The sequence below is a fragment of the Cibotium barometz genome, unplaced genomic scaffold, assembly GCF_041138505.1.
Source record: "Cibotium barometz isolate CiBa-2024 unplaced genomic scaffold, ASM4113850v1 ctg419, whole genome shotgun sequence".
In the NCBI taxonomy this organism is placed as follows: Eukaryota; Viridiplantae; Streptophyta; class Polypodiopsida; order Cyatheales; family Cibotiaceae; genus Cibotium; species Cibotium barometz.
This window is the reverse complement of record NW_028229440.1, coordinates 119,880-143,093: the sequence shown is the minus strand read 5'-3', so window position 1 is coordinate 143,093 and position 23,214 is coordinate 119,880.

Below are 23,214 nucleotides of genomic sequence, written 5' to 3'. Positions count from 1 at the left end.
TTCGAAGGGTCTCTAACTTAGTTTCAGATTTGGCGAGAATTTTAAGTGTATTTTTCTAAACTGGTCACTCCTTCTTTCCTCGAAACTGATGAAAGAGTTTAGTCTTGGTCATAGTCTGATTCCAAGTTCGAGTCGGATAAGATTTTTCCTGAACTATCTTTCTCGAAAAGGTTTGATAATTCAGTTACTATTTTACTGAATTTCTTTCTTTGAATATTCACTTAACTGATTTCTAAATTAGTTACAAATTTCAATGAGGAATAAATTAATCATTTATCTGAATATTTCGATCTCGATAGATTTCTTGAATTTTCTTTTACAATCCGTGTGAATATAAAACGATAGAAATTTCTCTCTTAGAGTATTTAATTATTCATTTATCAAATACTCATAGAATTTAACCATAGAATTTAAGAGAATTCTAATTTTGATATAATATTCTTTATGCATCTATTTATGCATAAAAATCTATTTCAATGGGAATAACACTTTTATATTTAAAAAAATCCTTTTATGCCTCTATTTATGCATAAAATCAAATTTAATAGGAATAACACTTTTAAAATAAAAAGAATTTCTTTATGCATCTATTTATGCATAAAAATCAATAATATAAGAATAACGCTTTTACAATAAAAAATTTCTTTATGCATCTTTCTATGCATAAAAATCAATTTTAATAAGAATAACACTTTTGTAATTAAAAAAATTCCTTTATGCATCTTTCTGTGCATAAAAATCAAATTTAATCCAAATAACACTTTTGTATTTTAAAAAAAATTTATGCATCTTTTTATGCATAAAAATCAATTTTAATAGGAATAACACTTTTGTAATAAAAAAATATCCTTTATGCATCTTTCTATGCATAAAAATCAAATTTAATAGGAATAACACTTTTGTAATAAAAAAAATCCTTTATGCATCTTTCTATGCATAAAAATCAAATTTAATAATAATGACACTTTTGTAATAAAAAAGTTTTCCTTTATGCATCTTTCTATGCATAAAAATCAATTTTAATAGGAATAACACTTTTGTGATTAAAAAATTTTCCTTTATGTCTCTTTCTATGCATAAAAATCAAATTTAATAGGAATAACACTTTTGTAATAAAAAAAATTCCTTTATGCATCTTTCTATGCATAATAATCAATTTTAATAAGAATAACACTTTTGTATTTGAAAAAAATTCCTTTATGCATCTTTCTATGCATAGAAATCAAATTTAATAAGAATAACACTTTTACAATTAAAAAAAATTAATTATGCATCTTTCTATGCATAGAAATAAAATTTAATAAGAATAATACTTTTGTAATAAAAAAACATTTCTTTATACATCTTTCTATGCATAGAAATCAATTTTAATAAGAATAACACTTTTGTAATTAAAAAAATTCCTTTATGCATCTTTCTATGCATGAAAATCAAATTTAATAATTAATATCAGTTGATATCCATGCATATTCATAGGTGAATATGTACATGGAGTAATTAGAATATTTCTTTTAGATGCAAAAATGGTGGAAATTACTCTTTTGGAATAACATAAAAATAAACTTTCTTTTCCATAAAATTTTAAAAAATTTTGCCATAACCTCCTTTGTAGTATGGCTGACCATTTCTCATTTTTATCATTCTTTATTTAACTTAAATTAACCCAAATTAGATTTATAGAACTCTAATCTACACAATTTTCTAAATTCAAGAGAGTAAACAATAAGAAGAGTTTAATTAATTCCTTAGTTAATCTTTCTAGGACTGAGAAAGGTTGGAATGTAAAGAGGAGAAGGGGGTGGCCTTTTTATCAAAGGCATAGCATTTGAATTTAATTCAACATTTGCAAAACATAAAAATTAAGCAAACCATAGATTTTTCATTAAACAATTAAGAAAATTAGCTTACATGGAGCTTGTAAGCTCTCCTTTGGCGTGAGGGATTGAGGATTCTACTCTTGTTTGAAGCAAGAGTAGCCACCAATTCACTTTGGAGAGGATTAGGCCAAAACAAATTGAATTATTAAAAAATTCAATGTAGATGGCTCAGGGCAGGAGTAAAGTAATAGTGCATAAACACTATTAAGCTTTTACAAAGGAGGAGGCTTCTATTTATAGGAAAAAGTGAGCCTCTAACCAAGCAAACTGATTCTAGAATTTTTCAGATCAGTTTGGTCAATTTTTGACCATTTTTGGGTCAGTTCAGCTTACTTTTTGAATCTAGTTTTGAAACAGGAGAGAGGAGAGATGAAAATATCTCATTTTATTGATTAAGAATTGGGGGTAATGATGAGAAAAAGGCGCCTGGTTCTTGAGGGAAGATCCCCACACTGAGGTGTCAAAATTCAGTTTTTTAATTCTTTTCTTTGGTCCTTAGTCCACACTCTTCATCTTATGTGAGCATTTACTCTTTTTTTTGGGGGGGGTTCTTTTATTCTTCAATTTATCTCCTCTACAGTCGGTTCTATGTCAGAGTTGGGAACTGTTTTGGTCATCTAGATGTCACAGTTGAGGCTCATATATGGAATATCAGAGGTGTTGGAGGTCAGTGGTACTGACTTGGGAGGATAGCTAGAAGAGTCAGATGGATCATATAGGGAGGTTGGGATGGTGTTTGGGTGTCAGTTAGAGGGCTTAGAACAATTGTAAAGTTGATTGGTGCCCTTGGAGCTAGGATTTCAGTGTCCCCTAGTTTTGATCGCATTGTGTTTTCTTATTATGTGCCTGCTAGTGGTGTAGTAGAGGTCATCATCCAACCACCAAAAAACATTCAGTTAGAGGGCTTAGGACAATTGTAAAGTTGATTGGTGCCCTTGGAGCTAGGATTTCAGTGTCCCCTAGTTTTGATCACATTGTGTTTTCTTATTATGTGCCTGCTAGTGGTGTAGTAGAGGTCATCATCCAACCACCAAAAAACATTCATAGAATTGAGGGATGGCATACAATGGTTGCACATGTATACGATCCTTTGTGAGAGTAGTTTCATTTTTAGCAGCCTTGACTGATCTCATCAATAGTGTCCTTGCACACCTCTCAAATTTTAATTTTGATTTTAGTGTCCAAATAGTTCCCTTGTATACTTCTCTCATATTTTATTTTTTTTCAGTATCCAAAGTTGTTAACAATTGCCACATGTGAGTTCAAGGAAGAAGATGAGGAGGCACATCTTATTGTGGGAGAATCTAAATTTAGTTATGATTAAGCAACTAGGGAGCTAAAAAATTTATGTGGATTTATGGCTGATAAGGAAGGAGCCAATTGGAATGCTATTTGTAGGGTTTACAACAATGGCGAAAAGATGGTTGGAAAACAACACTCATGACTTTTTCATTTTGCAGAGATAGCCTTAATGTTCATACCAATAAATATATTTTCTTGTAGTATACAGAGGTGCATATTTCAATGTGTGAAAAGTGGAGGACATGCAAGACAAAAGATGATGCTATTGTACAATTTAGAAAAATTCGTGTTTGGTGGGCAACAAGTAAAGCTACAGACAAGAGCATTGCAAAACTTGATAGTTGGCTTAGTTGGTGGCATTTTAGAGTAGGACACTAGGGATAGTTTCTTGTACAAATGCATAAAATGTAAGGTTCCCCCTTTCCACAAATAGGAGAAACACTTAAGATAGTCCACTAAGTCTTATCTTGGGAAAAATTTCCTATTCATCGACACCTTGACCCTGTAGAGATTGAAGGATACGATTCATAGGTATGACCTAGCTCTATCCCGCAGGGGGAGCGTGATTTTCTAAACATCAAATCACCCATAGGGCAATTGATCAGAAATTGGGCAACTACTAGACTTGATTTCTAGAGACAACGCTTTTTTCCTCATCTTATGCAAGGCACAGTCGCTGGCCTAGTCTTCTAGAATAGAGTTGCCCGAGAACCTAACTATCTAACGTAGGGCTTTCACTTAATCTGTTGGAAAGCTACCCGACTAATCGGGTCCACCCGTCCGTAGGATGGTGCCGTCAGGGCATTCCATCCTCCCACTTTCCACCCTACTCACGCATCAATTTGTTTTCTAATTAATACTACCACACTGTTTGACATAAATAAACATATTCCTTAATTAGGGCCCTTCTTCACAAGGTTCGTTAAAACAGCCTTTTTCTACAATACAATCATACCAAAGACAAGATTTATAAAAACAAAGTTAAACATGAATCAATTTCATACAAGCCAAAGTGGCTCTCTTATTCTTTTCCTTTATAACGCCGATGATCTAGAATTCGGCCTTCCAGCCTCCACATGCTGGGCAAAATCCTACGGGACCATACACCTCATCGTCGGCCGCTGGCGAGGACTCAAGCCGGCCTATCGCCCTCTCAGGCTCCATCGCTCGATCCTCCCGCCCCTCAGAGGGATGTCTACGCACTAGGGTGGGCTAATTCACCGCACTAGCCTGGGCCCTCAAAACTAGGCAGCACCATCACAATCACTTGCCTCAATCGGCAAACCTCATTCTCCCAATGGTATGAGGGATACCATGGGCCAACTCTGGGCCTTACTAACGTCTCCGCCGTCCGGGTACACAAGCACAAGAACGGGGCAGCATCAAGGCAGGGAGAAGTTATACCTGTACCTTAATTTAACCAAGATAACAATCCATTTACTCACTAAACCATATGACTAGGATCCATGTCACCTTCTTTAAGAAAACAATCTTTTTCACAAAGATTTTAGCATTTCAACTTGAGATTGCGATAAGACATTCTTTATTAAGGCATATGCTATTGCTTAAAAGAATACAAACTTTAAATGGTAAATCAATTAAATAGATCACTGTAACAATCAATAGAGAAGCCGGGGCCATACCTCAACCCCTAAGAATGATATGTAAATTAAAAAAAACAAAATATGTATATACCTTATAGAAATTTGTCTTTTATCTCGTTGTCCTTGCTTGTTAACAAGAGCTTTAGAACTTGACATATGAGAATAGAATCTTCTAATACCTTGTCCTTTGATTGAAATCATCCAATAATCTCCAAGCTTTATCTCCTCTTACTCATACTGTGATTCTTCTCTCTTTCTAAGATCTATGGCAAAATAGCCTTCTTCTACAGGTCTACAGCATAGTATTCTTTCTCTAAAAGAAAAGCTATGGAGTTTTGGTCTCTTCCTCCGAAAGACTATAGAAATCTAAGCTTCTTTTCTAAGATATTAGATAAGAATGAAGGGATATATGCATCTCAACTCTAGGATTACCTTGAGGCTACTTGCTACCTTCTCACAGTTTTCTCTATGTAGAGACCCTGACAGAAATAGCAAACTGTTTCGGCCATAACTCTCTGATAAAAACTTAGAATATAGTCATGTAACCAGTCAAAAGAACAGGAAGGCATCTGGTCTACAAGCCCACGCGGGCAGAATAGGCAAAAACGTCTGTATATAGCCGCAAATGCACCATCTTTAGAAACGCGTTGTTTTTTCATATTTTTAGTATGCATGGACTCTAAATGTGTAAAAGTACTCTAAATATGACCTCTTATCACCTAAAATCGAAATTCTATTTTTGGGGATACTTATCTCTTAATAGAACTATTCTTATGTTCTTATTTCTTTTAGGATTTTTGGAGCTAATATTTTTATTCTAACACTTTTCTAATGTTTCTAGCCTTATTATCTCACTCTTTCTAATTACACTCTCTTTTCTTATTGAAATCTATATTAAAAGAGACACATACATACATGGCTTGGGAGGGACGTTACAATCTCCCCCACTTAAAAGATTCGAGATGTCCTCATCTCGCGAGCTGGGGTAGTATCTAAGTAAATCCTCCTGTCTCTTTCAAATTGGTGTCCCCACCACCACTAGGTAAAAATCTTCTTTTATCTAAACATTGTTCTTAAAGAGTCTTTTATTTCATGTGTTTGGCTTGTTTTATTTAGCCTCCAAAAGGTCTTTATTATTCTAGAGTTAATTGGCCTTATTATCCTAATTTCTTGCATCCCTATACCTCTCATATGATATGAACCTTAGAATTCCTTATTCTATACCCCCATGTAATATGGTACTTAACAAATTATCATGGTAGAAAAATATAAGGGAATCAATTCTTTACGTAATCTAACCTATGATAGTAATTTCATAATCTTAGAATCGTCTTGTAGAATACCTCTATTCATCATGTACATTACTTCACATGAATCTTGCACCAATCCTCTTCTATTTACTCATAGAAATACTTGTTGAATTCGATTATCTTTAACCCTGCTATCTCTATTTTTTGACCTAATTTTTGCTCTAGCTCATGATTCCTTGTAGCCAAGGGTGGGCTTGATGTTCCTCTTGAATTAGGGGACCTCTTCTTGATTAACATGGAAGGACTCATGTCCTTCTCGACACTTTCTATACAAAAAAACTTTATCATAGTCTCTGGCTATAATTATGGCTTCTGAAATAGAGGATAGTTTTACATTCTTGATGAGGTTATTCAAAGGTAGATTAAGCTTCCAGATGAATTGATGGAGAAGAGTTACCTCATCCATCTCTGCAGCAAATCAAAGAAGTTTAACAAAAGTTGGTGGTATTCTTTTAGGGTCTTCCTTTCTTGGGTTAGCTCAGAAAATTCATTCATTTTATCCTCTCAAAATCCTGGAGAACAAAACCTTTCACGAAGGTGTACTTTCATGGCATCTCATAACTGATTCTAGCTCTAGTGGTTAGATTGACAACAATGCTTCTAACTTTCTAGCTCCAATGGTTAAATTGACAATAATGCTTCCAACTAATTTGGCATTTCTTACGATTTTTAGACGCGAGCAAGGGTGAGCTTGCTTCTTTCATTGTATCCATTAAAAGTTCAAAACTATCAAATACTTATCATAGCACCACATTTGAAGGTAGTCAAGATTAACACATCTGAGATCTTCATTTTTTTGAGAATTACACGTCTGGTATCTTGGAACTAACACATCTAAGAGCATGATCCTCTGGGAATTACACATCCAAGACCCATGTTTGTCTGAGATGGTTTAAAGATCTTGGATGATCGTCCTAGTGTATAGTATCGAATGGATGGCATTCACACGTCAACTATTCAAATCTTAATGGAGTTACAATCTTAATAATTTATAATATGCAAGTTAATGAGATATATCCTGAAAATTTCTCTAAACAAGTTTCGGTCTATCCTTCCAGTCTCTCACTAGTTTCTTAATTTGATCACCCTATGTTTTCCTCACAAAAGGTTTTCTCCCCAATCTCATTTCTCAAATTTATTGTACAAATATCTTGCGTGTGCACCCCCAAGATACAAGCACAATTTCATAAGATGATCGTCTCAACATGTGAGGATATTCAAATCACTTCTATGGCCAGTAGAGATGATTGATTCGTCCTCATATGATAAACAATCACTTGTTTTAATCCCTTTGATAGTTAACCTTTGAAAAATAAATCCTAGGAACTAAGATCGGCTCTGATACCACTTGTAAGGTTCCCCCTTTCCACAAATAGGAAAAACACTTAAGATAGTCCACTAAGTCTTATCTTGGGAAAAATTTCCTATTCATCGACACCTTGACCCTGTAGAGATTGAAGGATACGATTCATAGGTATGACCTAGCTCTATCCCGCAGGGGGAGCGTGATTTTTTAAACATCAAATCACCCATAGGGCAATTGATCAGAAATTGGGCAACTACTAGACTTGATTTCTAGAGACAACGCTTTTTTCCTCATCTTATGCAAGGCACAGCCGCTGGCCTAGTCTTCTAGAATAGAGTTGCCCGAGAACCTAACTATCTAACGTAGGGCTTTCACTTAATCTGTTGAAAAGCTACCCGACTAATCGGGTCCACGCGTCCGTAGGATGGTGCCGTCCTCCCACTTTCCACCCTACTCACGCATCAATTTGTTTTCTAATTAATACTACCACACTGTTTGATATAAATAAACATATTCCTTAATTAGGGCCCTTCTTCACAAGGTTCGTTAAAACAGCCTTTTTCTACAATACAATCATACCAAAGACAAGATTTATAAAAACAAAGTTAAACATGAATCAATTTCGTACAAGCCAAAGTGACTCTCTTATTCTTTTCCTTTATACCGCCGATGATCTAGAATTCGGCCTTCCAGCCTCCACATACTGGGCAAAACCCTACGGGACCATACACCTCATCGTCGGCCCGCTGGCGAGGACTCAAGCCGGCCTGTCGCCCTCTCAAGCTATTTCGCTCGATCCTCTCGCCCCTCAGAGGGATGTCTACGCACTAGGGTGGGCTAATTCACCGCACTAGCCTGGGCCCTCAGAACTAGGCAGCATCATCACAATCACTTGCCTAAATTGGCAAACCTCATTCTCCCAATGGTATGAGGGATACCATGGGCCAACTCCGGGCCTTACTAACGTCTCCGCCGTCCGGCTACACAAGCACAAGAACGGGGCAGCGTCAAGGCAGGGAGAAGTTGTACCTGTACCTTAATTTAACCAAGATAACAATCCATTTACTCACTAAACCATATGACTAGGATCCATGTCACCTTCTTTAAGAAAACAATCTTTTTCACAAAGATTTTAGCATTTCAACTTGAGATTGCGATAAGACATTCTTTATTAAGGCATATGCTATTGCTTAAAAGAATACAAACTTTAAATGGTAAATCAATTAAATAGATCACTGTAACAATCAATAGAGAAGATGGGGTCATACCTCAACCCCTAAGAATGATATGTAAATTTTTAAAAAAAACAAAATATGTATATACCTTATAGAAATTTGTCGTTTATCTCATTGTCCTTGCTTGTTAACAAGAGCTTTAGAACTTGACATATGAGAATAGAATCTTCTAATACCTTGTCCTTTGATTGAAATCATCCAATAATCTCCAAGCTTTATCTCCTCTTACTCATACTGTGATTCTTCTCTCTTTCTAAGATCTATGGCAAAATAGCCTTCTTCTACAAGTCTACAGCATAGTATTCTTTCTCTAAAAGAAAAGCTATGGAGTTTTGGTCTCTTCCTCCGAAAGACTATAGAAATCTAAGCTTCTTTTCTAAGATATTAGATAAGAATGAAGGGATATATGCATCTCAACTCTAGGATTACCTTGAGGCTACTTGCTACCTTCTCACAGTTTTCTCTATGTAGAGACCCTGACAGAAACAGCAAACTGTTTCGGCCATAACTCTCTGATAAAAACTCAGAATATGGTCATGTAACCAGTCAAAAGAACAGGAAGGCATCTGGTCTACAAGCCTACGTGGGCAGAATAGGCAAAAACGTCTGTATATAGCCGCAAACGCACCATCTTTAGAAACGCGTTGTTTTTTCATATTTTTAGTATGCATGGACTCTAAATGTATAAAAGTACTCTAAATATGACCTCTTATCACTGAACTTGAATTGGTTCTGGAAGTAATACAAGAACTCTCTTCTTCATCTCTCTGTAATTTATGCAATGTTTCGGGATAGGAATGTTGGGGTGTTGTCTTAAGAAACATGTTGTATACTTAAGAGAGAGAGAGAGAGAGAGAGAGAGAGAGAGAGAGAGAGAGAGAGAGAGAGAGAGAGTGTGTGTGTTATGTGGTGGAGTGAGAGAAGATCATGTGTGTGAGAAGTTCCAAGGCCGAGCGGTATTCTGAGTGTCCCCATGACTACACTAGATTAGAATCTCTAGCAGGTGGCTACATGTCTCCCACGACATTGCCCAACTGGTCCGTCACACCAAACTGTTTTCTTGCCTATCCAATCACGAAAAACACCTAGCGATCCTGCTGGGGAACCACTACTACAAAACCACACTGCTGGGCAACCACTACCACAAAACTGCGTTGGGGAACCACTACCACAAAACCGCACTAGGAAACTTCCTGTTGAAAGAACTCTACTCTCCTGGTGAAGTGAGAAAATCTATGTTGAGTAGAATTTTGCACCTTTAAACAAAGGAAACTCTGAAAATGAAAACTCCAGTTTTGCATAGCTAACTCTATATCAAGCCTCTGGAGAAACCATAACATGGAGAGAATTTTCTAGGAAGGTCATGATGGAGAAACTTTTGCCACATTACCCAACTAGTAGGAGTGGATTCAGGCATGCCTTCTGCATGATGATGGTGAGCCTAAGAATGCAAAAAAGTAATGCCTTCCAAGAAACCCTCTAGGAAACTCACAACTGGGAGTGCCTCGCACCGTTCCAACCAGAAAGATAGTGCGGAAACTTCCACAACACCACACAAGAAAGAGGGAGTATCAAGGTTCAAGAATAATTTAGACCAAGAAAAGGAGTTCCAAGAGCTAGAAAGTTATGCACAGTCCAAGTCCATGAAGCCTAAGAGGGGTGGAGCAACGAAATTCGGAAGACCAACCATAACTAAAAAAAACCCAGAAAAGGTTCAAGGGAGCCATGGCATCATTAACCAAAACTTTCTTGGTATTCTCGAGAGAGAAAGGGGAAGATGTAGATTTGCATGTAAGGAGTTTTGAGCAATACGGGAAAGTAGCTAGACCTCGGGATATGGAAGAGCCAGGGCCCAATGAAATCCATAGAGATTCTTTCATGAACACCTTGAAAAACATAGCCACAAAGTGGGTATCAAGGTACCAAGACAACCATTTCCAGACTTATGAAGAGTTCATGACTGCTTTTCTGGGGAGATTTTGCAAGATAAAGTCTGTAAGTCAACTCTGTGATCAAATGAGAGAACTATGACAAGAAGACATGGATGTGGAAGCCTATGGAACAAAATTGACCCCTCGGTGCAAAGAGTTGCAGATTGGTTTGTCCAAGGGCTTAAGCTAGATATCCATGCAATGGTCAGCACAAAACAAGCCAGAACTAAAGAGGGGTTTGAGGAACTAGTTGAACTAGCCAAAATGGCAGAAAAAAGAAGCCAAGAAAGAAGGCAAAAGAGGAAGCCTAGGAAAAGTGTCACAACTGAGGAGGATGATTCAACCGACACCTCACAGGACAACCCAGTGGTAGTGAAGAAAAGAAAATATAAAAGAAGAAACCCACAAAGGTAAAATGATCCCCAGAGAACTTGCGCTGCAGGTGAAGGAGCTCATGCAAGAAATGAAAAAGAGAAAAGCTCATAGCTCCTCAAAAATATGTTCTACTCTCAATGCAAATAGGAAGGCAACCTCAAGGAGGAATGCATAGCGCCAGTGTACCATCTGTAATATGTATATTCATAATACATGGAACTGTAGGTACAACATGAAGAATAGATCTTCGATGGTGAACAGCATGGAAGGATTGGAAAGAAGACCCCCAGGAATGGGAAGGTATGGGCATAGAGGCTATGAAAATTACTCAAGTAGGAAAAGCCAAGGACATGCTAGTGGATCTACCACCTTCACATGCTACTATTGCCAACAACCTAGGCACACCAAGGTGCTATGTGCCATGACGAAAAAGAATGATGAGGAAATACAGGCGAAATTGATTCAAAGAAAATCTACCAAGCCCAAAAGAGGAAGCCCAGGAAAAGTGTCACAAACTGAGGAGGATGATTCAAGAAATACCTCACAGAACACCCTAGTGGTAGTCAAGAAAAGAAAATACAAAAGAAGAAACCCACAAAGGCAAAAATGAGCCTTGGAGAACTGAGGCAGTTGATGCAAGAAATGAAAAAGAGCAAAAGCTTAAAATTCTACAAAAATGTGTTCTACTCTCAATGCAAACATGAAGGCCACCTCAAGGAGGATTGCACAGTGCCACCAACGTGTACCATTTGTAATTCATGGATATGTAGGTACAACATGAAGAATAGAGCTGCCATGGTGAACAGCATGGAAGGAGCGGAAAGAAGACCCCCAGGAATGGGAAGGTATGGGAGTAGAGGCCATGGAAATTACTCAGGTAGGAAAAGCCAAGGACATGCTGGTGGATCTACCACCTTCACATGCTACTATTACCATCAACCTAGGCACACCAAGGTGGAATGTGCCATGAAAAAAAAGCATGATGAGGAAAGACGTGGAATTTATGCAACTCAAAGAAAATCTACCAAGTGCCAACATGATGCAAAACCGGATGCCTTAATCACAGAGATTCAAGACATCCTAGAAATCACAACGGCTAAAGCTAATGAATTTGGTGTAGTGAAAACTCCGATGGATAATCCTAGCTCACCCAAAGCTCGCAATAAAGCAGCTATGGACTGGGACCAGCAAGAGAAGGTGAGGATTCAAACCACCAAGGAAATAGAAAAAGAAGGCAAGGAAAGTAGAAGGAGGATAGCTCATTTGGAAATCATCACGGATATACCGGAGGCAAGTGGGAATCTGCAAAAGATGCAAGCAGGGCTCAACAAAATGAAAGAAGCTTGGTGTGAGGTGAAAAAAAGAAGAAAGAACCTGCCTCTATAGCCCTTCCACCTCCCAAACTTGGAAACACTACCACGAACGGGGCACCACCAGCCACCACGGATGGAACTCTCTCTCACAATTTGCCACCCACCCACACCATAAAGACAGCTCAAAACCACGAAGAACAGATGATCATTCAGCAAAAAACATATACAGCATCAACCATGTACAAACTCAACAAATACACCAAGGACCAAGACTTTGGCTAGGATTTACTGCCAAGGGAATACACCCTTGCGTCTGACGACCAAGCCTCTGTCTCCTGGTTCCTGTAATCTCCAGAGGGCGCCCACACCAGCTAACCCTTCTTTACTTTCTCTGTAGCCCGGCTACTCTCTGTCTGCTGCTACTTGCCAAGTGTCGTAGGCGAGCCCCACTGTCTCCAGCCCACACATAACCACCTCTTCTGCATCCAACACACACAAAAAACCAAGGCTCTCTCTCTGGTCAGCATCCACACACTGCCTGCAATCATCGCCCATACAAGACCATCTACTCCTCACCAGAAGGCGCCCACACCAGCTAACCTTCACTCAGCAACTCCCACTCTCTGTATGTCGTGACCAGTAGCTTCACCAACCACCAGAGCCTTGCACAATCTCTTCACCACGAACCACTGCTCAACGCAGCATCACCTCCTCTAGAATCCACAGCCCAAGCCACATCACCTGTACACTGTTCCCAGTCTCGCCACCATGGCTTCCTTCTTCACACAGGCTCCACTTGTTGCCCTTGATCACCCCTCTTCAGCGACCTGATCTCTCAAACTTGGCGGTCCTTTTTCCCTCGCCTCTGGCTGCTGCAGTACTCCAGTTTCGCCTTCCTTCACCTCGGCTTCATCAGTCCGTCTCCAATTCCAAGGCGGCCAATCACTTTTCTCTCTTCGCAAGTCTGGCTGTGCTCCAGCTCTTCTACTAGGCGATCCTCTCCTTCACGCCAGCTGTTATACAGCACCACGCTAGCGTCTTGCCTTATTACCAGCCAGCTCTACCTCCACACACTAGGCGGCCAGCTTTTTTCGCACGATCACCTTCATCATGGCGACGACCCACTGGTTCCAGTCACCTGTGCTGTTGCGCCCAAGAGCCTTCCTCCTCTACACCTGCAGAATCCCCCTCGTTGGCGTTCACAGCTGGCTGTTCGCATGCCTCTTTCTCCCGCAGCGCCAGCTAACTTTCTACGTAAGGCCCCCTCACGCTTTGCAGTTGCCACTTTCCCCTCTGGACCGCGATCACCAGGTCGCCAACCGGATTCTTTACCTGTAGAGCTGCACCCTTCTCTCCTTGCCGGAGGTAACTCTTGCCAGCTTCACTGCTCCAAGCGTTGCCAAGGCTTTTCTTAAAATCCCTCTGTGCATCCAACTGCAACGTCGGCAGCAGCCCTTCTTACTCTCACGTGGCGCCACCTTCTAGATAATGCGTTGGCAGCCAGTGCTAGTTCCACATGGCCATTACTATAATATTTATAGACACCTTGATTATATTTTATATCATTCTTTAGCCTCAAAATGATGGCCATACATCCTATATCACCTTAATTTACTTAGTCATGCAACACCCACAACTTCCAAAACAATGCAAGATCTATCCACTGCCATGATCATCAACATCATCACTTACCATCACAGTCGGTGCTATGCCTTTAGTAACCACCCGCACATCACACCGTTGCCATAAAAACTTCCAAACTCCAGCATCTTCTCCCAAAAAAAACACGTGCATAAACCAGCTCACGACAAAACCACTCGGCCTATACACTTGCCAGGGCATTCAGGGCAAATTTTATTCACACCCCATGCACCATATGTACACTAACCAAAAACACCTTTCAGATTTTAGCCTGACATACTTTGCCCAACCCCTAGCCTGCTGAATCATTTATGATCAGCAGAAAGCATATGACCACGTTTCCCTCCGTCAATCCTCTGAGCATCATACAGTGTAACCAACACATCTCTGTTCCAAATAATCCAAGAAACTCTGTCATCCTCCCAAGGCATAATTTGCCATCCCCCTTCCCACTACGGTACATCAGAACTTCTGAAAACAAAGCTTCTGACATACACACCATCCTGTCTCATCTCAAGTCCAAAATCACTGATATGGTCAACACCAATATTAGAGAACCAGTGAAGCAATTCCTGCTGAGGGTAAAAATTTATGAAAGCCTCATCAAAAAAGACCTGTTGTACCATAATACTTTCCTGTCCATCCATATAAGAAGCCTCACCATCAAAACCAGCCACCACAGGCAAAACAAACTCCTCTTCAACAGGCAACATTGCCAAAGCATCCACCTCAGTTCCTGTATCCTCATCTTTATCAAGGTCAATCAGAAATTCATCTATTACAGCATCCATCTCATCCATAGTATCAGCATCATTCATAGACTTCTTGTGTTTCTCTTCCTTCATAGCCTCAATTCTGGTCATGGCTTTCTTAACATTAATACACATCTGGTCATCCAGCTCCAACTCAGGCTCATCATCCTGTAGACTGTCTATATCCCACTCATCCCACACAGGTTCATTATCCAAAGACTTAAAAGCAAGCTCTTTCACATCACATGCATACCTTTGCTCATGATTCACTTGTACCTCCTCGCATTCTTCATGTATGGTCTCTTCTTGTCGGGTATCCTCATCAACAAGCACTTCCTCATCAATAACCAGGGCATCCATCTCTGCATCCTCCTCACTGGATGAAGTATTTCCTGTTCCCTCACTAGTAGTAGTACTACTAGTGTAGTCGTATCATCATCACTTGAATCAGCTTCACTTTCCTCTTCATCACAAACCGGCTTTTGGTTATCCATGTTAAACTGCTTCTTATCCCCTCTCCTGTCATATAGAGTAATAACCCCTTTCCTCCAATCCTGAACAGCCTTCACTGCTCTCAACCATGGTCTTCCCAAAATAATGGGAAATGCACCCATTCCTGTAGGCATAACATGACAATCCACAAGCACCTTTACATCAAAAGCTTGCAATTCCAATTCCTTGATCATACCTAAGCATTTGACCTGATGATTAGCTAGCCGAATTCGGAATCCAGACGCTTCAGTAAAATTAAGACCAAGCCTCTCCACAGCTGCCAATGTGATCACACAAATTTGTGCACCACCATCTATGTATGCCTCTCCCAGATTCTTCCCTTTATGCCACACATTCACCACAGGACATATATCAGGCAACTCCTAGACAGATAGAACAATCACTATCCCTTTGGCAGGATCCTTCTCTCTCGGATTCACAAGTCTTTTCCACTGACGCTTCAAATTAGGAGCTAACTCTATCAATTGCCCAAAAGTAATGTTAGCCTTCCTTCCAGCCATGTCCTCCTGCAAACTGTAGCTCTCCTGCCCACCCCCTAGTGGAAAATCAGTTACCTGAAACTTCCTACGAGGCTTCCTCTTCTACTTGACCTTCACATCCCCTCCTTCCTTCACTTTTCCTTTCTTCTTGCTAGGCCCTGCAGCATCCTTGCTTTCCCTTTCCTGTGGCATCCGTTTCCCCAAAGGCATCACATCAGCTTCTGCCTCCGTCTTCTCAAGGGTGACCACATCTATCACCTTAGTTTTACCTTTCTCCTTAGCTGTGATTCCACTGGGACCTGCTTGATCCCTGATATCAATACCATGATCATTTGACCTGTCAGGTAGCTGTGAAGGTAGTGGGTACATATCACCACCCATTCGCTGAGGCTTATCACAATCTGTACTTAGATGACCAAGCTCACCACAGTTCCAGCATGTAGGAATGAAATGACGGTCCCTACCGCGACCACGTCCATATCCTGCTTGTCCATCTCCCCCTTCAGGATTATTGCCTCTGCCTCTATCACGTCCACCACCTGTACTTCCCATTAAATTCAAGCTCAAATTCTTCATAAGATCAACCATCTGTTTCATATCCTGTCGCAATCCCTCATCAGAACCTACAGGAACCATAGGTACTCCCTGACTAGCTTGTGGCACCATCTGCATAGCTTGGGCTTCAGTGGGCTTCATCCTCTCAATTACTGCATTCATGGGTGTAGCCTCCACTCTACGAATCTCCGGCTGTGCTACAACTGGAATCATCCCCAGTTGATTCATCCGCTGTAGCTTCCAATCTTTTGACTTAGCAATTTCTACCGCATCCTCAAAAGACCTGGGCTTCTTCAATTCCACTTTCCAGCGAATACTCCTCTTAAGCCCGGCTACAAACTTGTTTTTCTTCATCATGTCAGGCGGTACCTGATCTTCCCCTAAAGCCCTGCATAGAGTCTCCCATAGCAAAGAAAATTTCTTCATATAATCATCTATTGATTCAAACTCACCTTGTGTCAGAGCTTGCACCTCATGCCAAACCTTGTCAGGGTCTTCTACCTTCTTGAACCTGTTGCTAAGTGCTGTCTTTAATCCATCCTCAGTCATCTCAATGCGTGGAACAGCATCCCTTAACGACTCCTCATAAGCTTTGTACCAGGTCCTTGCATCTCCCTTCAAACAGATGCTCAGTAACCGCAACACCTGTACCGACTCATTAATATGGTTGCTTATACATGCAACCTCCATCCTTTCCAAGAAATCTGCCACATCCTCATTCGGACCACCATAAAACTCTGGATAAGACATCATCTTGATCCCCAAACTTCACTTCCAATCCCAAACAAAAGCAGAAATACTTTCCTTCAACAATCTCTCACTCTGGGGCATACACCCTCGTAAGAGAAATCCCTGAGCTATCCTCAGTGGGGGCACCAGAAGGATGTGAGGTGAAAAAAAGAAGAAAGAACCTGCCTCTATAGCCCTTCCACCTCCCAAACTTGGAAACACTACCACGAACGGGGCACCACGCCACCACCGGCTGGAACTCTCTCTCACAATTCGCCACCCACCCACACCATAAAGACAGCTCAAAACCACGAAGAACAGATGATCATTCAGCAAAAAACATATACAGCATCAACCATGTACAAACTCAACAAATACACCAAGGACCAAGACTCTGGCCAGGATTTACTGCCAAGGGAATACACCCTTGCGTCTGACGACCAAGCCTCTCTCTCCCGGTTCCTGTAATCTCCAGAGGGCGCCCACACTAGCTAACCCTTCTTCACTTTCTCTATAGCCCGACTACTCTCTGTCTGCTGCTACCTGCCAAGTGTCGTAGGCGAGCCCCACTGTCTCCAGCCCACACATCAACACCTATTTTGCATCCAACACACACAAAAAACCAAGGCTCTCTCTCTGGTCAGCATCCACGCACTGCCTGTAATCATCGCCCATACAAGACCAGCTACTCCTCACCAGAAGGCGCCCACACCAGCTAACCTTCACTCAGCAGCTCCCACTCTCTGTATGTCGTGACCAGCAGCTTCACCAACCACCAGAGCCTTGCACAATCTCTTCACCACGAACCACTGCTCAACGCAGCATCACCTCCTCTAGCATCCAGCCCAAGCCACATCACCTGTACACTGTTCCGAGTCTCGCCACCATGGCTTCCTTCTTCACACAGGCTCCACTTGTTGCCCTTGATCACCCCTCTTCAGCGACCTGATCTCTCAAACTTGGCGGTCCTTTTTCCCTCGCCTCTAGCTGATGCAGTACTCCAGTTTCGCCTTCCTTCACCTCGACTTCATCAGTCCGTCTCCAATTCCAAGGCGGCCAATCACTTTGCTCTCTTCGCAGGTCTGGCTGCGCTCCAGCTCTTCTACTAGGCGATCCTCTCCTTCACGCCAGCTGCTATACAGCACCACGCTAGCGTCTTGCCTTATTACCAGCTAGCTCTACCTCCACACACTAGGCGGCCAGCTTTTTTCGCACGATCACCTTCATCATGGCGACGACCCACTGGTTCCAGTCACCTGTGCTGTTGCACCCAAGAGCCTTCCTCCTCTACACCTGCAGAATCCCCCTCGTTGGCGTTCACAGCTGGCTGTTCGCATGCCTCTTTCTCCCGCAGCGCCAGCTAACTTTCTACGTAAGGCCCCCTCACGCCTTGCAGTTGCCACTTTCCCCTCTGGACCGCGATCACCAGGTCGCCAGCCTGATTCTTTACCTGTAGCTGCACCCTTCTCTCCTTGCCGGAGGTAACTCTTGCCAGCTTCACTGCTCCAAGCGTTGCCAAGGCTTTTCTTAAAATCCCTCTGTGCATCCAACTGCAACGTCGGCAGCAGCCCTTCTTACTCTCACGCGGCGCCACCTTCTAGATAATGCGTTGGTAGCCAGTGCTAGTTCCACATGGCCATTACTATAATATTTATAGCCACCTTGATTATATTTTATATCATTCTTTAGCCTCAAAATGATGGCCATACATCCTATATCACCTTACTTTACTTAGTCATGCAACACCCACAACTTCCAAAACAATGCAAGATCTATCCACCGCCATGATCATCAACATCATCACTTACCATCACAGTCGGTGCTATGCCTTTAGTAACCACCCGCACATCACACCGTTGCCATAAAAACTTCCAAACTCTAGCATCTTCTCCCAAAAAAAACACGTGCATAAACCAGCTCACGATAAAACCACTCGGCCTGTACACTTGCCAGGGCATTTAGGGCAAATTTTATTCACACACGCCATGCACCATATGTACACTGACCAAAAACACCTTTCAGATTTTAGCCTGACACTTGGAAGTAAGCAAGAAGGTGTTAATCCCATTTTGGATTAACAAGTATGCTCCTCCAATTGAGGACATTAAAAACTGTCATGAAAAGGCACTATAAAAGTTGTACATTATGAGATATTGGCCACCCAAGGCCTTAGTTAAGTAAGTATTGGACACCCAAATGTGAATAAGGGCCAATTGTATATATGGCATTTTCTCATCATGAAAAGACACAATCCCCCTTTGTGCTATTGAGAGCTCTTTTTTGTGTCTTAAGAGAGAGTATTCTAGCATTTGTTCCTCTTCTATGCTTGTGTGGGAGAGTGAGAGAGAGTGATTTCCTTATGCGATGGTGTGAGCGACTCTACAGTGATAGCGTGGAGGTGGAGCTTGGAGATTTGGAGCTTAACAAGTGAGCTTAGAGGCCTCAAGGGACTCAAGTTCAAAGCATTCGTAAGTTCCCTAAGATAGTTGTGTTCTATTGGTCTTCCTTTAGGTGAATGCATTAAGTTCCCTCTTGGAGGTGTGGTAGCCCATAACATTTATGGCACCACTGCTGGGGAGTCACCTTTGTTTCTTCCTTCCTCTTGTAGTTTTAGCTCCCATTGCATAAGATTTATGATTGCTTTTGCATTCTAGCAGTGCATTGTGTAGGAAATGAATGGATAAGATTTGTGTGGAAGTAAAACATTGTGAGAAATTGGTTGTGTTTGTTGTGTATGTGGTGCAGTGGCCTTAGAATAGAGCTTCACTGTTTTTTCTAGTTAATTTTGATATTTGCATCACTGGAATCATCAACATGAATGAGCAGGCTAGTGTTTGATTTTTTTTCTTTTCCAAAAAGTCATAAAAATCAAAAAAATATGGAGCCATTAACTTTGCCTTGAACTTGTATTCCACTCCTTAGACATGGCACAATCATTTTGGGAACTGTTAGATAAGTATTTTGCACCCAGAATCACATTAGTTGACGCGGGAAGTTCCCATGTGAAACTATAGAAAAATGTTCACATCGTGAATTGTTTTCTACAACTTCACACTGTGAACAGTTCCCGACATCAATGCCATGATTAACACCGCAATTCACGGGATTACCTTGCCAAAAATAGGTAACCTTATCCTGACACCTCTAATGCCACGAGGTCTCACAAAATTAAGAATCGTGAAAGTGCAAAAAATTGTTTACGACACGTGAACTATTTCAGAACTCTTCAATAGCGTGAACCAATTCGTTCACGGCATGAACCATTTTAGAAAATTTCACGGCGTGAACCATTTTTCATTCATGACGTGAAACCTTATATCTTCACGGTGGCGTGAACTTTTTCATGCAATCTCACGCCTTAATTAAATCCAACTCACGAGCTTGGTATAGTTAGGTTAAGGCTAAGGAGGTCTTGCAAAGATTGACACCCATAATAAGGTTACGTGGAATTCTGATCCCAAAAGTAATTTTTTTTATGTGAAAGTGTAGAAAATTTTCACGACGTGAACTATTTTCTGACACTTCACACTGTGAACTATTCTCTGTAATTTCACGGCCTCAGGAATAGGTCAACAAAATCTGATTAAAACTTAATTAAGATATCAAAGAAGCTTATCAAATCGTATATACATGCACTTAAGATTTGGAAATCTCATCAGATATGATCTTACACCTAAGGATAGTGCATCAAATCACCTAGGATCTTCCTATCAAAAACGTGTGGGTTCAGGTCACTCAGTAAGCACTCACTTAAGTATCTTAAGGAATCTAACCACCATTTGAAACTAGTAGTAAAGAATCCATGGAAGAAGAGCTTAGGTACTCTAGGTTTGGGAAAGAGGAGAAACTACCCTCCCCAACCAGATCCAGTGGTATCATTGATATCGCTCGATGATTTTTTGGTCTCCAAACTAGTCATGATGAAGAAGTGTAATCTGCGAGCATGGGTCCATCAACCAATGCTGGACTTGGTCCAAGGCAAGAAGTGCCCATCCAAATGTCAAATTCAAGGCTGTCAAATACCGGCACCTCTCGAATGAGACGGGACATGGAGAGTGCAGCCAAGATGGGTAGTATTCTCCCCACCTCCTGAGGAAGTAGAGTTAGATCTAAAAAGGATCAAGGTGGAACGATAGCTATATGAGAGTTGAGCTTAAGGAAAGAAGAGCTCGATACTCAAAGGGCGAGAGCTGAACAAAAGGAGATGGGAAATTTAAACTTACTATCATCATGGGGTAAGGAGCAAGAGATAGTCATGGGAAGAAATGAGGGAGAAGTTCTAGACTTAGAACCCATAAATGAAGAGCCCAGAGCTGAGGAAGGGTTTGTAACCCTAGAAGAAGAGGATAATCTAGCAAGAGCAGTGGGTGAAGTGGAGGACCGTTTGTACACCAAAAATGACATTGAGCAGATGATCAATCATCCTACATTTCTACAGGACATGGAACTTTTAATTCTGCAAAGGCGTACAGAGGTAACTAATGATGAGCCACTCCAAGGTGCAATGGCAGGACCATCCCATGGCCCGGAGATACCTAGAAGAGCCAACACAAGAACACGACGAGGTCTAGGTAGGGGGGGAGAAATTCCTCACAGACCAAGGGTGGATCCAACCATTGATCTTAATGCAGCCACAAGGATGGATCTATTGAATATGGTTGCAGAAATGGGCCGAGGAATGACCAGGGAACTAGGCACTGCTCTAGAATACTGACCCTCCCAGATGAAGCCACACATACTTTCCAAGCTCGTCCAAAAATTCTCTAGGGATGGGGATCCTATTCAATATTTAGAGATTTTTGAATCCACATACAAAACCTGCGGGCCTATCAGTGATGTAACAATGATTCATGCTTTCTCACTGACCCTAGAAGGGAAAGCACATAAGTGGTTCCGAACCCTCAAACTTGAGGATAAGGTTTTCACATGACTCAAGAATGTATTTGTGCCCAGCTTTGCCAGAAGTGGTGTGACAGATGAAGCCCTGTGGCACAGCTGCACAATATCAAACAAAAGGAAATGGAGTCCATGAGAGACTATGTGTCTCGACCCAAGCACTTAAATTCAAAGTGCAAACTACGGGAGAGGTTAACTGATGATCAGTTATTGCCTTACCTTCGGAGAGGAGTTAGAGACCACAAGATGCATGATTATCTGGTACTAGCCCAACCAGACACTCTAGATACATGTTGCAAACTGGAAATTGAATATGAAGATAATATGCTAGAATTATCGCAACCAAAAGATGTCAGAATATCTTTGGCAACAACAACTTCGTGTGTTTTGAGTCACCAAGAGATTGGAACTTGGAGCAAGCAAGTTGGAAACATGACTGTGGACGAGAGCTCAGTAATGCAATACTAGAGAAATTGAAGGTAAAGGAAGAGAAACATCTGGGCATGGACATAACCATCTTTACCCCTGTAGGGAATCATTGTGGTGCTCTATGAGAAGATTGAATCACACTACCAAAACGAATGTCCATAATTAAGAGCAAGGCCATTACTCTATTATACACACTGTGTAAAATTAGGGAATCATGACACTTCAATGTGAAAAGATCCAAGGCTCCAAACAATTGCACAACTACCAGCACCTAGAGCTCCATTGGGTCTACCAGCGCACCACCTGGACAAATCATTGCAGCTCTGTAGGACAACCCAACTCTTCCTATTTGCCTAGGGGGATGTTTCGGGTACAAGACACTTCACCTCTACCCCCACATGTTCTACCACCATAGGCTAAAATCAACCAAGTATTAATTGAAGAGCCATCAAAAGATATGGATATGGTACATGAAGTAGAACTTAGCAGAGAGTACTATGAGGAAGCTGTGGAGGTCACACCTGAATTCTATGTCCTATAGAATAACACGCCAATACTTGTGTTTCAAACCAAGGTACAATGGAGGGGTAAGGACATGAACTCGAACATGAGAAGAGGATCGCTACAATGTTTTGGCTATAGAGGGCCGCATATTGAATCGCTGAGTGCCCAAACAAGAATGTGGTTCATACGCACCAACCCCAACAATTAACTGCTTCACCCAATGACATGCCAGTACTCACTTGTACTAAAAGTGGTATTGATCATTTGATCAAGGATTTTCCATATCGTGCAAGTGGTTCGACTTCCACTTCTAATCAAGCCACCATCTGAACCATTACTGTGCAGCTTGGAAATATCACACCACTCAATGTCCTAACACAATCTCAAGCTCAGTTGTTGGGAGACAAGGGGAAGAACCGAGTAGATGCAACCATTTCCAGAATTGGCTGTAGGAGAAGAATGA